This window comes from Aquarana catesbeiana, linkage group LG06 (genome assembly GCF_042186555.1).
Source record: "Aquarana catesbeiana isolate 2022-GZ linkage group LG06, ASM4218655v1, whole genome shotgun sequence".
NCBI lineage: Eukaryota > Metazoa > Chordata > Amphibia > Anura > Ranidae > Aquarana > Aquarana catesbeiana.
Genome location: NC_133329.1, coordinates 256,254,235 through 256,268,110, shown reverse-complemented (window position 1 = coordinate 256,268,110; position 13,876 = coordinate 256,254,235). Strand labels below are relative to the sequence as shown.

At 42.5% G+C, this 13,876-nt stretch overlaps 1 protein-coding gene across 4 annotated transcripts in view; it reads left to right on the top strand.

Moving 5' to 3' along the window:
- Positions 1–13,876, top strand: part of GULP1 (GULP PTB domain containing engulfment adaptor 1) — a 1,281,953-nt gene that overhangs the window by 689,421 nt on the left and 578,656 nt on the right. The gene's annotated exons all lie outside the window — the stretch shown is intronic.

Genomic DNA, 13,876 nt, shown 5'->3' with positions numbered 1-13,876 from the left:
AAACGGACAGATATTAATAAAACAAACACATACAGCACTGGTAAAAAATGTGCTATACCATGAATATCCTATATATAAAGTGCTCTGTGCAATACTGATATACTTAAATCCATAAATGACATGGGTAGTGAATATTAGTGTACACTGGGTGCAATACACAAATAGACTGCTAATTCCCCATAAATCTCATACATAAAGTGCAAATTACAATAGATCCGCAATCAGTATTATCCAATTGCTGGTGAAATAATAAATATATTTTATGTGCTAACAGAGTTGATATAGTGCTAATAAATAGTCCTAAATAAATACCGGCTGGGCTACTAAACAGGGCTCCCATTAGCAGTCTCACTAGAAGCAAACAGCATCCCTTCAGCCTGCAGTGTCAATCAATCGCCATGGATGTTGTGAATGATGCCTCTAATGTAGGAGCCTGTATAGATGTTCATGCAGATAAGTCATATACTTGTGGATGTTGACCCCAAAAGAAAGAGAAAGGCAATATGGTGAAATATTGTGGAGCTGGGAAATCACTTGCGCATCACAGTGCTACTCACAGCCTCCCGGTTGCAATCAGGCATATCAGAATACTTCGGCGATCGCCGCTTGCAGCGTGCGTTCCACGGAAACAGGAAATGAGTCACTGGTTGGACGTGAGCCGGATGTTTCGTCGACGCGTTTCGCCCCTCCTCCAGGGCGTCAAAGTGCTTAAGGCAGTATAATTTAGTCTACGCAGTCAATGCAGAATAAGAATTTAAAATATTAAATGTTTTTAAGTAAATATTACAGTTTATATCTTCTGATCTAAGCGTTAGATCTCCATGTTACATTTTAGCATATGGTGTGTGTGTGTGTGTGTGTATATATAGATAGATAGACAGAGATATCTCTCTCTCTCTCTCTATCTATATATATATATATATATATATATCTATAGATAGATATATAGATATATAAATCTCTCTCTCTCTCTCTCTCTCTCTCTCTCTCTCTCTCTCTCTCTGTATATATATATATATATATATATATATATACCATATCTATCTACAGTGCCTTGAAAAAGTATTCACACCCCTTGAAATGTTCTACATTTTGTCATGTTACAACTAAAAACGTAAATGTATTTTTTTTTTCCAAGATAAAGTTTATTGCATTGTCAAAACAAACATACAGAAACATCAGTATCACATGTGAGCTAGATTTACAGAAAATAAAAAAATAAAATGGTTATATCTAATGCACTAGTTCAAACGTAGGCCAAATAAAAGTACAATTAAAAACGGAGAGGAAGACTGGGGAGTCTTACAGTGTAGTTAGGGAGAATCGCCCTTGTAAAACTTGTCCAGTTTGAAGGATACTCCAAATCAGTAAGATTAATATTCATTAAACCAAAATATATTACGTTCAGATTTTCCTTTTCTGGTGCCGGTGTTATGAAGAAAAGTCCTACTGAGTATCATTTTGTTGTTAATGGGTAACCCCTGAATAGGAGTGATGATGATTTAGTACTTTCAATTTTCCTCTTATGGTAAAATGAATTTGGGTGTAACTATGTGTTGAGAATTATATAACTTTAGCTTTTCTGCAGCTAGTAGTATGTACTTTGTAGAAGATTGTGGACTTCTAAGGTCCTATCAGTGTATGGTTAGCTGGGTTGTGGTCTTCGGATCTCTAGCAATCCCAGGAGATAACTGGAGTGCGTCTGATACCAATTCCGAAGAACCTTCAGGTGTGCGCGGTGAGTAAGATCTCTTACGTGCAAGTAAAGGGATTGTGATCTCTTCCCTGTCCATGTATACTCGGTTCTAGTGGTAAGGGGTGGGAGGGCAGGGGGATGGGTGCATACACCCCTGTTATCGTTCTATAATCCTTATATGATAGTGCAGGTTTAGGGTCTCGGGCTCAATCAGTGTTCAATTTTTGGGGTTACCTTAAGGGGTTATACATATATGATCTGGTAATGGAACAAAGCTGATCAGTATGAGCACAAGGGGGATGAGAAAGTAGAGGCATACAAGCGACTCTCTGTCTTTTACCTTTGCCATCTCCTTGTGCTTCAATCTTATGTACTGTTTATAAGTGTGGTGTATTTGGGCGTTGTTTGAAAATGTTGCCAGCAAGCCCAAGTTTTCTGGAAAGTAGTGGATGTGTCATGTGCTTGGTGTACTAGATCCTCCATTGCAGCTACCTTGTTCGCTCTCTTAATCCATTCCATTATTGTAGGTGTGTGGGGAGACTTCAAATGAACTGGGATACACATTTTTGCTGCATTAAGTAGGCGTAGGGCCAAAGAACGACGGTAAGTTTTCTCAGGTAGTGTAGAGTGGTGGAGAAGCATTTGGGCTGGTAAGAAGTCTATTTGGCGTGATGTAATTTGGGTCATAAGGCGGTGGATCTCTGTCCAGAATTGTAGGATCGAGGGACAATCCCATCAGATGTGGAGAAGCGAGCCTTCCTTGGCATGGCATCTCCAACATGTGGGAGGAATCGCAGGATTAAGTTTGTGCAGCTTGAGGTGTGTTTTGTACCATCTGGAGAATAGTTTGAAGCCATTCTCTTGGGCAGATACATTAATCAAACCTTTGTGTATATTTGCATACATTTTCACCCATTCTACTTCTGAAAGGTTAATGGAGAGGTCTCTTTCCCAGTGTATGCTCGCTATATTAGATTTAGCACTATGCTTATCAAAGAGGATGGCATAAATGATTGAGATCAGATGATGTTGAGGTTCAGTGTTGATACAGAGCGATTCGAATTGTGAGTGTTATCTCTAAAATGCTGGGCTTACCCGAGCTTCGGTAAGAAAATGTCGAAGTTGCATGTATGACCAGAACGACATATGTTGGTCTGGCATCTGTGATGCGATAGTGGATAGCGGTAAAAAGGTATCTCCAGAGAAGAAATCTACTGCTCTCAAGTCAGTGTATGGCCTTAGTTCTGGAAGGAAGGTATCATCATTGCCCGGTGGGAAATCAGATTTTTGTCTTATCGGCATTAGCAGACCCGGAGAGGAAGAGATTTTAAATTGGTGACACGTTTTACTGAAAATTTGCAGTGTGTTTCTAATTAATGGGTGCTGTTTGCATTGTTGTGGAATGTGGCTCGTGGCGAACCAGGGTAATTGTCTAAGTGGTAAATGTGAGAAAGTATGTTCTATGATGATCCAAGCTTTTGTGTGTGCATGGATGTTCCAGTCTACTACTCTGGTCAGTTGACACGCCCAGTAGTATTTGCGGATGTCCGGTAGTCCTAGACCACCTTTCATTTTGGGTAGAGTCAATCTTGCAAAGCTCAGTCTGGGTCTTGACTCACCCCAAATGAACTCAGTACAGAATTTGCGAAATGAAGCAAAAAATGATTGTGGCAATTTTACAGGGACTGTCTGTAGGATGTAGAGTAGTTTTGATAGGATGGTCATTTTAATAATAGATGTTCTACTGAACCATGAAAATAGTCCTGTGGACCATGATTTGAGATCTTTCTGAATATTTTGGAGGATTGGGATATAATTCTTGCTGTATAAGTCACATAACTGGGCCGGTATTTGGATTCCAAGATACGTAATTGAATTTGGTTGCCATTTGAACAGGAAATTTGTTTGGCATTGCGATTGGATCTCTTTTATAAACAATATATTTTTTAAATAAAAAAAAAAAAAAAAAACAAGTTTATTGTACAAAAACCAGCAAATATACATACAGTCAGAAAACATGTGCAGTAATAAATTAAAATACAGCATCATTTTCATTCTGTCAGATTATACATTTAGAAGTATATGATAGCATAAACTACTATAAACATATAAGCAGTGTATTATGCTGTACTGCTTGGCCACGGTTAAATTAGAAGGCATTAACTGGACTGTATATCCTAAGTGTGTTTATGACCAATTAACACATTTAGAGTTTAGCTTATCAAAAAGGAAGAAAAGGGATGAAGCAACTATACCCCATAGGGTATAAGATTATCTAAACAACCTAACTTATCAAAAAGTATGGTACATCCACCACGACACCTCTCACAATCCACCCTATGCATATACCATATCCCGGAATATAACACACCCAAGCCCCTCCATCCTCACATTTACATTTGTAGAAGTGTGTCCATCACCAGCTGATTTGGGCCCAATCCTGGAGTATCTAACCATGGTTGCCACATTGAATAGAATTTCTTCAGAAAGTTGCGGTATTAAGTAAGCTTCTCGCGTATCAGCAACCTATTCACCAGTTCCACCCATTGTCTACCCGTTGACTTGCGGGCTATATATAACAAGCGTAATACAGCAATATGACCGTTTGGTGAGAGTGAGGGTATCTCCAAGGCACCAAGTAGGCGCACAATTGGATCCTGCGGGATTGGGAACTGGTACACTTGTGTAATAGAATTGAGAACGTATTGCCAATACCTGAAGAGCTTTGGGCACTTCCACATCATATGTAAAAGATCACCATTATGGCCACAACACTTCGGACACAACAGAGTTTCTCTAAATCCTCATTTATGTAGTCTAGTTGGAGTTTTGTATACTCTATGTAATAGATAAAGATGAGATAATCTTTGTGATGCAGATACTGATACCAAAGGTGCAGATGTCAGACATAACTCCCATGTGTCTCCATCTATAGGTCCCGAGCCTCTTTCCCACCCCCTTCTGCAGGGGAGTGTGCTAGCTTCATGGGTGAAGTTAATCAATCTAGTATATACCCTTGATATCATACCTTTCCTCTCATCTGTCAACAGTACCTCACTCATCAAAGGATGCACCATCGGTACAAGAGGAGATATTCTACCCTCACATTGGATTGCATGCCTCAATTGGAGGCATTTATAAAATTGATTCCTGTGAAGGGAGAATTTGTCTCTGATATCTGCAAAGGATTTAAGTATGGTTCCAGTATACAATTGTGTAATGTGATGAATGCCTGCTTCCTTCCAAGGGCGAAAACCCCCAAGCTTGAAAAGTTCCTTGAAATATTTATTTCTCCATATGGGAGGGTCTGAAATATCTACTCCCCCCAATTACCTAGGTGTTGTAGCTGGGAGGCTATAAAATAATATCTGGTGTGGCGGCACCACCATGCCACCTTGATCTTTAGCTAATTGTAAGGAGCTCAAACTGATTTGCGCAGGTTTGTTGCCCCATATTAAATCTCTTAACTGAGCATCTATTTGAGTGAACCATTTGTGTGTTATCAATATAGGGGAGTTGTGAAATATATAAAGAAGTTGAGGGGCCCATACCATTTTAATTAAAATTAACTCTCCCGGTAACTGTGAAGGGTAACTTTTTCCATGCAGAGCATTTCAGTCTGAGTCTTCTAAGCAAAGGAACCATATTCAGCTTGAGGTATTGCGTAGGGTCCGGGGTCACCTAAATACCTAAGTAGCGGAATTCCTTAACTACAACTATGTCCTCAGCATAGTCAGGTAAGGATCTCGGCAAGGGGTCCAAGGGCATGAGTACTGATTTATTCCAATTAATGCTAAAACCTGACAGCTTTCCAAAGTCAGCTATCAGGCTCATCACATTTTCCAATGAACTGTCAGTGTCTCCCAAGTAGATCAACGTGTCGTCCGCGTATAAAGATATAACATCTTGTCTAGGTCCATGTCGGAATCCTGTGGTGTTCTGTGCTGCTCTAATATGTATGGTGAAGGGTTCCAAGGCAAGGGCAAACAACAGGGGGTGACAACGGGCACCCCCGTCGCGTGCCTCTGTGGAGCCTGAAGGAACCGGACACATCTCCGTTAACACGCCTTCTTGCTGATGGGGAGCTATATAACAACTGAACCCATTTTAAAAATGATGCACCTACTCCAAATCTGGCCAACACCTCCCATAAACAGGGCCATTTGACGCTACTGAACGCCTTAGCGGCGTCCAAAGAGAAGATGGCCCTATTACCTGGATTGTCAGTGGGGACTTGCAGGTTAAGAAATAATCTACGCAGGTTTTGAGATGTAGATCTTATCGGTATGAAGCCGGATTGATCTCTGTGGATCACCGGTTGAATACATTTGGCCAGCCTGTTAGCCAGTACTCTGGCAAGTAGTTTGACATCAAATGTGAGTAGCGAAATAGGCCTATATGAGTCTGGTGATAAAGCATCTTTGTCGGGCTTTAACAGTAGTACTATAAGGGCCTCGTTCATAGAGGCAGGAAGAGTCCCTGTCTCAAAAGCTTGGTTGTAAACTTTTAGGAGGGTTGGGATGAGTATGCAGAATAACGGTTATACACCTCTGAAGGAAGGCCATCAGCCCCAGGTGCCCGGCTGTTTTGTGCATGAGTTAGGGCTTCTAACAACTCGTCCTCCATCAAAGGGGCACTGAGCAGGGCAGAGTCCGAGGCGGACAAGCAGGGAATAGGATATTTGTCTAAAAATGAGCAGATATCCTTCTGGAAGGGTTGAACTTTAAAAGAATAAACATCTTGGAAAAATTGCTTAAAAACATCTATAATAGATTTAGTGGTATAGCATGGCATACCATGTGTGTCATTTACTACCCCTATGTGTGAGGACGACTGTTGCGATTTATCCAGCAGTGCTAACATATGTCCTGTGTTTTCCCCTTCCTCAAAGTGACTCTGCTGTAAAAAGAATCTTTTGTTTTCTGCCAACTGTAGAGATAAGTCCCTAAGCATGGATTGAGCTGCCAACCATGTCCTTTTAGTGTCATCAGAAGGGTCAGCTACATATTTTGCCTCCGAGCGCTGCACTTCCTCTAATAATGACGTCTCCCATTTTTTAGTGGAAGTTTTGATCTGGGATATCACTTTGATAAACTGCCTGCGTAGGTATGCCTTTGCTGTGTCCCTACACCGTACCTATAGTTGTTGAGTCGATATTATGTCTGAGAAAATTCATGAGAAGTTCTGGTATCGGTTCAGGGTCCAGGATAAGCGTTAGCCAGAAGGGCTTGAGTTTCCATAGGGTATTACTTTAAACCACCCCCATCCGTAAATCTGTTGAGAATGGGGAATGATCCGATACCTATCTGGTATGATATTGTGAGGATTTAACCAATGGCAACAGAAGGTCGTTCCCTAACCCCATATCAATTCTGGATAAGCCCCCTACTGAGGCTGACTGGCATGAATACATCCTGGCTTCTTGATTACGCATTCTCCAGAAATCAGTAAGACCCATCTCTGACAGGAGGCGAGCAAAGGGGGTAGGACCATGTTGTCTCTGTGGCCTGTCCCCCATCCGGGCATACAGCTTGTCCCTATCATGATCAATGTAATTGTTAAAGTCCCCTATGACCAAGACCGGCATGCCCGGAAAGCGGGACATAAAGTCTGCTAAGTTTTTGAGGACACTAGTTGAGAATGGAGGTGGAATGTACAACCCTGCCAATATGCATTTAGTCCCATAAAGGGAACAAAAAAGAAAAATGTAGCGGCCATCCGGATCAATCGATTTAATTTCCACAGCAGAGAACTACGTATCACGTTTCGCCAGGAGACTCACCCCCCTCAAGTACACAGAATAAGTAGCATGGTATTGATGACAAAACTGTCGTACGGCAAATTGAGGAGTGGAAGTCGGGGGAAGTGAGTCTCCTGTAGACAGATCACATCCGCGTTAATGCGCTTAACTGGGCGAACAGGATTATTCAAACCCCGGACATTCCAGGACAAAATTCTGGTTATCTTGGACATTGCATCAGTATATCAGTAATAACAAGGATAATTTTAGATAATAATGCAGTATGACTAGAGAGAAAAAGGTATGAGCAAAATAAAGGGGAACATTTTTCCCAGTATCCTGTGAGGAAATGGCGATTAGATGTCAGCAGTTCCAATGAGCGATGAAACAATGAGAGGGGAGACGAGTTAGTCTCACTGGGATTGGAAGCAATGCAAAACAAAAGGAGTAATAATGGTGGAGATCCCGCAGTGGCGTAGTCAATGAAGTAAAAAAACAAAAAGTAACTGGCCAACATGGCCAAACTGAGTCGCCAAAAGGCAATGGGAGGAAAGGACCAGACCATCTTGGGAGCAACAATGGAAGTGCACTTTAGTGTCTTAACAACTTCTTAACAGCTAGAACAGGCAGCCTGGTAGGAAATATAAGTCCATACATCAACAGCTTTCTCCGCCTTGACATTTGGAAATGAAAGAACAATAGGATGCCTCTTGAAGTGGTACTTTACCCGTCATGAGGGTTAGGGCGCCGGTTGCGAGCTTCCTGAATCGACTGTTCTTCCCAATCCAACCATTGTGCAGCCGCAGATGTAAATCAAAGAAATGCACTGAGCCCAGTGCTTCTACCCTAAGGTAGGCAGGGTACAGCATAGCATATTTCAGATCAAGGGACCTGAGGCATCGTTTGACATCCATAAACTTTATGCGCTGCCTCTGCAATTCAGCAGAGAAGTCTGGAAAAAAAGGTATATTTTGGCATTATCAATTTTTAAGGTCTCCGGTTTAACCCTGGCATTGTGCAGTATTGCATCTCTGTCTTTATAATGAAGAAGCTTGAATAGGAAAGGTCTTGGAGGGGCTCCTGCTTGCAGAGGCCTTGCTGGAACTCTGTGTGCACGCTCCACAGAGAACATGGGGGTAAACACATCCTTGCCAAAAGCAGCCACCAGCCATTTTTCAATAAACTCCACTGGGTTCTTTCCTTCAATTCTTTCTGGCAGCCCAATCACTCTGATATTTTTTCTTCTCATTCTATTCTCTAATTCCTCTAAACGAGAGGAATGCTGTGTGAGGAGATGATTATTGTAAGTGAGATCCCTTTGCATGGGTGCCATGTCATTCTCTATGGAGCTGACTCTCCCCTCTAGTGCAGAAGTTCTTTCCCTAAGATTTTGGATGTCTTGCCGCAGGAAAGTAATTTCAGCTTTTACCCCTTTTATCTCAGCTGTAAGGGCTGTCGGAGAGGCATTACATGTGTTTACTGCCGCAAAAATGTCTCTGAGTGAGGGTTCATTGTCAGCAGTGGGGCTGGTGGGGATATGAGGCCTAGTGGAGCCACCCTCTGGGGTACTTACTGCGCCCCAAGCAAACCCCGATCCACTGGCATCTTCCAGGGGCACTGCGTCATCGGCTTCAGAAATACCTCCGGATGAGTCCTCCGGTGTGCCTGATGCAATGGTGGGATCCACGGAAAGGGGCCTGGAAAACAATTTCTCTGCTGCTTCTCTGTGGAGCTCTTTAGCAGAGCACTGTGGCTGGGCACCATTTTGGGCCATGCTGTCCACGGACCGGGCCGCGTTCTGCCTTCTTGCGGCGGACATCGGGCGGTAATTGTGTCGCTGAGTGCTGGGTAGTACTCGGGGGATATTCTGACAACCAGCAGGTCTTGTTTGCGTGGCTGTAAGGTGAGCCTGCAGGATTAAAGAGCAGAGTTTCGGCGGAGAGAACCGAGTATGCGTCCGGCTACATCCGCTGCCTGGCCATGCCCCCTTCAAATATTTAATGCTTCTGATTTAGCAAAGTTGATTCGTAGGTTGGCCAATGTGTCAAATAATGCCAGGTCTTTGAGAAGATTGGGTATCGTGACATGTGGGTTTTTTAAGAGTAAGAGAATGTCATCCGCAAAAGCCGCAAGCTTGTAAGTGGTCTCTGCTATTGAGATACCTTTGATGTCCTGGTTTCCTTTGAGGAAAGGTTCTAAAGTGAGGACAAATATTAGCGGGGAGAGTGGGCATCCCTGACGTGTCCCGTTGGAGATGGAGAAGGCACTCGACAGGCGGCCGCTGGCTCGCACCCTAGCTGTTGGACTTGAATATAATGCCAGTATGAATTGTAACATACGTTCACGCATGCCAATCGCTTTGAGAACTTCTGCTATGTAGTCCCATGCCACCCTGCCGAATGCCTTCTCTGCGTCCAAGGAAAGAAAAATACATATTGGTGAGTTGAAGTCAGCCATTTATGTATGTTAATCGCTTTCAGGGTATTGTTTCTCGCCTCTCTCCCTGGTATAAAGCCTACTTGGTCATGAGTAATAAGATTAGATAGTAGGGGTAAGAGTCTATTAGCTAGAATTTTTGCGTAAATTTTGAGGTCCACATTCAATAATGAGATTGGTCTATAATTGGAAATTGGACATTGGGTCTTTGTTAGGTTTTGGGAGTACAGTAATATGTGCTGTTAAAAGGTCTCTGGGAGGAGGGTTGTCTGCAGAAAGGGTATTAAATGCATTGAGGAAATATGGATGAAGCGTATCTATAAATGCCTTGTAGTACCCTACTGTCAGGCTGTCATTAAAGGTTAGTTTTGTCCCCACCAAGTTGTTTATACAATGAATCGTTGTTGTAGTTTTTTTGCCTTGAGTTCTCTGGAGAGTAGTCTACCTGCTTTATTACCATATTTGTAGAACAATTTTTGTGACAGTATAAAGTTACGTTTCGTTCTTTTATTCAGTTCATCTACCAATTCGGTCCTAGCTCGGGTGAGTTCCTGGAGAGTGGAGATCGCTTTAATCATTTTGTGTGATCTTTCTAGCTCTTGAATGTGGTTTGAAAGTTTTGATATGTGGGCTTGTCTCTCTCGTCTTCTTTTGGTGGCAATAGCAATTAATTCCCCTTATAGCCTCCCATTTTGTCATTGGGGAGATTTCTGGGGCATTATTATCTTGGAAGTATTGTGTAAGTCAGTCTTGAATTGTAGCGGCTATCAGGGTATCCGTAAGTAGGAACGGATCCAAGCGCCATATTGGAGAGTGAGACTGGGATGTTGTTAATTCAATGGACACGGTAATAGGATGATGATCCAATATGAACATTGGCTCAATGGTGGCTTTGAGGAGCATGGGGAGATCTCTTTGCGATAGAAAAAGTAAAGTCTGGAATATCAGTCATGTGGGTTAGAGTAAAAGGTGTAATCTTTTTCCTGAGGATTTAGTGTGTGCCATGAATCATGTAGTGTAATCGTGCATTAAAGGGTAATTTGGATGGTACCAGAAGATGTGTTTGGAAGTGGGTTCAGTGGGACATTAAAATCTCCACCTACTACCAGTGGTACCCTCCTGAAAAGATGCGAGTCTGTGTAATGAGCGTCTGAAAAAAGGGACTTATTTGACATTAGGAGCGTATATATTAGCTAGGGTAAGGTGTTTACCTAACAATGAGCCTTTGATGAACAAGAAACGCCCCTCTTCATCTAAGAGGGAGTCTGCTATTTGGAATGGACAATTTTTCGAGAAAAGGACAGAAACCCCTTTTGCTTTGGATTCCATATTGGTAGCGTGTAAAGCCGCTGGGAAATGGTTGTTAGATAGTTTAGGAACACAATTTGCTTTAAAATGTGTTTCTTGGAGAAACATGATGTCCGCCTTGATGTTATGCATAGACTGAAGAATTTGAGAGCGTTTTTCTGGGACGTTGAGGCCCTGTACGTTTAGGGAGGCTATCTTGGTACCGTTTTTGTGTCTACTGTTAAGCTGATGAGCTTTCATGTTAGGTGACATTATGTGTTCTGGGCAATACCTCTACTGTAACTCTCCAATATCCGCCTTTAAACTTTCGGCATCTAAATAGTAAGATTCCCAAAAATGTATGTTGGGGTATAGAGAGGAGGAGTGCAACGGGAGCAAAAAACCCCTATGAGGAATTACGGGTAATCGTTGAACTGTGGGGGAAAAGTGGAAGGTTATAGGAATAGTTGAGACCCTGGACAGGGAAAAGGGAGGGCGTTGGTTGGACTGTAGTTTGGTAAGCGTGAGCTATAGAAGCTGGGGAGTACAGAAGTACTTCCGGTGACTGGTGAGCCTGCCCACTAGTCCGATTTCGGTTTGAACCCGCAAACCAGTGTATCCGGATTGGGTCAGTGGTGCGAGGGGGAATGTGATCCAGATGAATCTGGAACCACCCTGAAACTACTGTGTGGGAGGCTAGGTTGACTCTTGTGTAAATAGAAACCTGTCAGAATGGGTCGTGTCCCGCTAACTGAGGGAGTACAATGTGGTATGTGAGGATGGTTCGTACGAGGCTTGGGGACCTTAATAATTGGGAGTTCATGTATGTTTTACAAAAGAATGTGCTGTAAGATTTAGATTGCTCCTACATAAGTATTTGTATTATGGATATTAAATATGAGAGGGATGATGCGTTGGGGTGATGTGATGTGATGTGAGCATGTGCCTCAAATCCTCCGGGTTGTTGTAAGTGAGAATCAGTTTGATTTGTTCACAGCATTATCCAGAAGGTTCTATTAACTTACGGCCTCATTCAGAGGCGAACATGGTGAATTGAGGACTTCTATGAGCAAAGGGATATGCTATGAGCAACCAGGAACAATATAACAAAGAACATAAAACCTGATAACAGTAAGACCTTAGTGATCTAAAAATTCAAAAAGCAATTCACATATAACATGCAGAACCTGAGATACCCCTAATGATAGCTACAAGGCTCGTTTAAACATCATGTGATAAGCATATTGCCTGTAGTCACCTAATGTTTGCGTGTTAAATAAATTTCTTCTAAGGGTGAGCGGGAAAATGATTCACAAGTCAAACTGGACAGTCATCACCTTATGTTGATAGGGCCAAAACCCGAATAAGTCGTCGGTGAGACTTGACTTCTGATCTTGACACCCCTGTTCACCTCTGGAGATTGTAGTGCCTGCTACTATATAAGGCTTTGATCGGTCGTTCTGGTCCGAGAGGGCATGGTATAGAAAAGGGCACATTCTACCTCCCGGTTATATATACATTGATCGGTAAGCGAACCTGACAGGAAATCTCGTGTGTGTGTCATCCAGGCACTATTATAAGGATTTACCAGCATGTCATTTTTAGAGATGACATGAGTTAGGAGCGAGTTCTGGGGAGTAAGAAACTGTTGGCTGTCTGGGTCTTTATCATTAGCTCAGACCTTGCCCATAGGGATATGGAGAAGGCTGTTTGCAGTACTACTCTCCCCTTGATCTAAATTCAAGAACATTAGCCTTAGCCCCTAAAGAAGAATATCATGGATATGGCCTAGTATCCTGATATGTAGGCAGGACCTATGTCAGCCTGAGCTCTACGTGCATATGCTATAGCATAGGTGACAATCAAGGTTGAATCATGGCACATATCTACCATACCAATTGCGGTTCACAGAGGGAGGAGCTTGTGGGACCACCCGCCCAGAAAATACTTTAATCACAAGGGGTGAGTTGGAGCTGTGTCTAATCTGTTGTGGTATTATTGTTAGCCTCAAAGATTAATAAATTGCAGTGTAATGGCTCTGGAGCATCACGTACGATCCCAATTAATGGCTATGTCTTACTCCTTTATCCGAAGGAGGTGATTAGTGGTGTATGTATGTTGCTATCCTATGTCGCAACAATGAGCGGTTCATCTCCCGAACTCCACCCCCCTACATAACAACATATTCAGTTCAACACTGTTAAAGTAAAAAAATTAACAGTAAGAATAAAAACCATATTTGCAGGAACATAGGGCTATGGTTCTCGACAATCCATCATAGGGGGATTCGGGGGTATGGCAGTGCCAGTAGTCCAGATCGCCACTACTGTATATAGTAAAAAGGATACATCCCTAATCAGTGCAGGCATACAGCCTTAAGTAAAAGCAGAACTTTAGTGTAAAAAGACTGTAGAAGTCTCTGATGTCAGGTGTAGGAAGTCTTTTACCAACGTCCAGAAGTGTGGCAACCAGTTGTGTTCGAATAGCGTCTATGCCGGGTTTCATTCCTGTCGGAGCTATACTTGGAAGTGTTGTAGTCAATCTGAACCCTAACAACGGGTGAACTTAGTGTAGCCAGGCTATCTGTTTGGCAACGGACTGATAAAACGGAGCTTGGGTAAACTAAGCAGTGTAGGGGTAAGAAACAGCTTAACTGATTAATGAATACTGTTCGATGCTCCATTGGATGATCATCTGTCGATCCCTTCTGGCTCTGC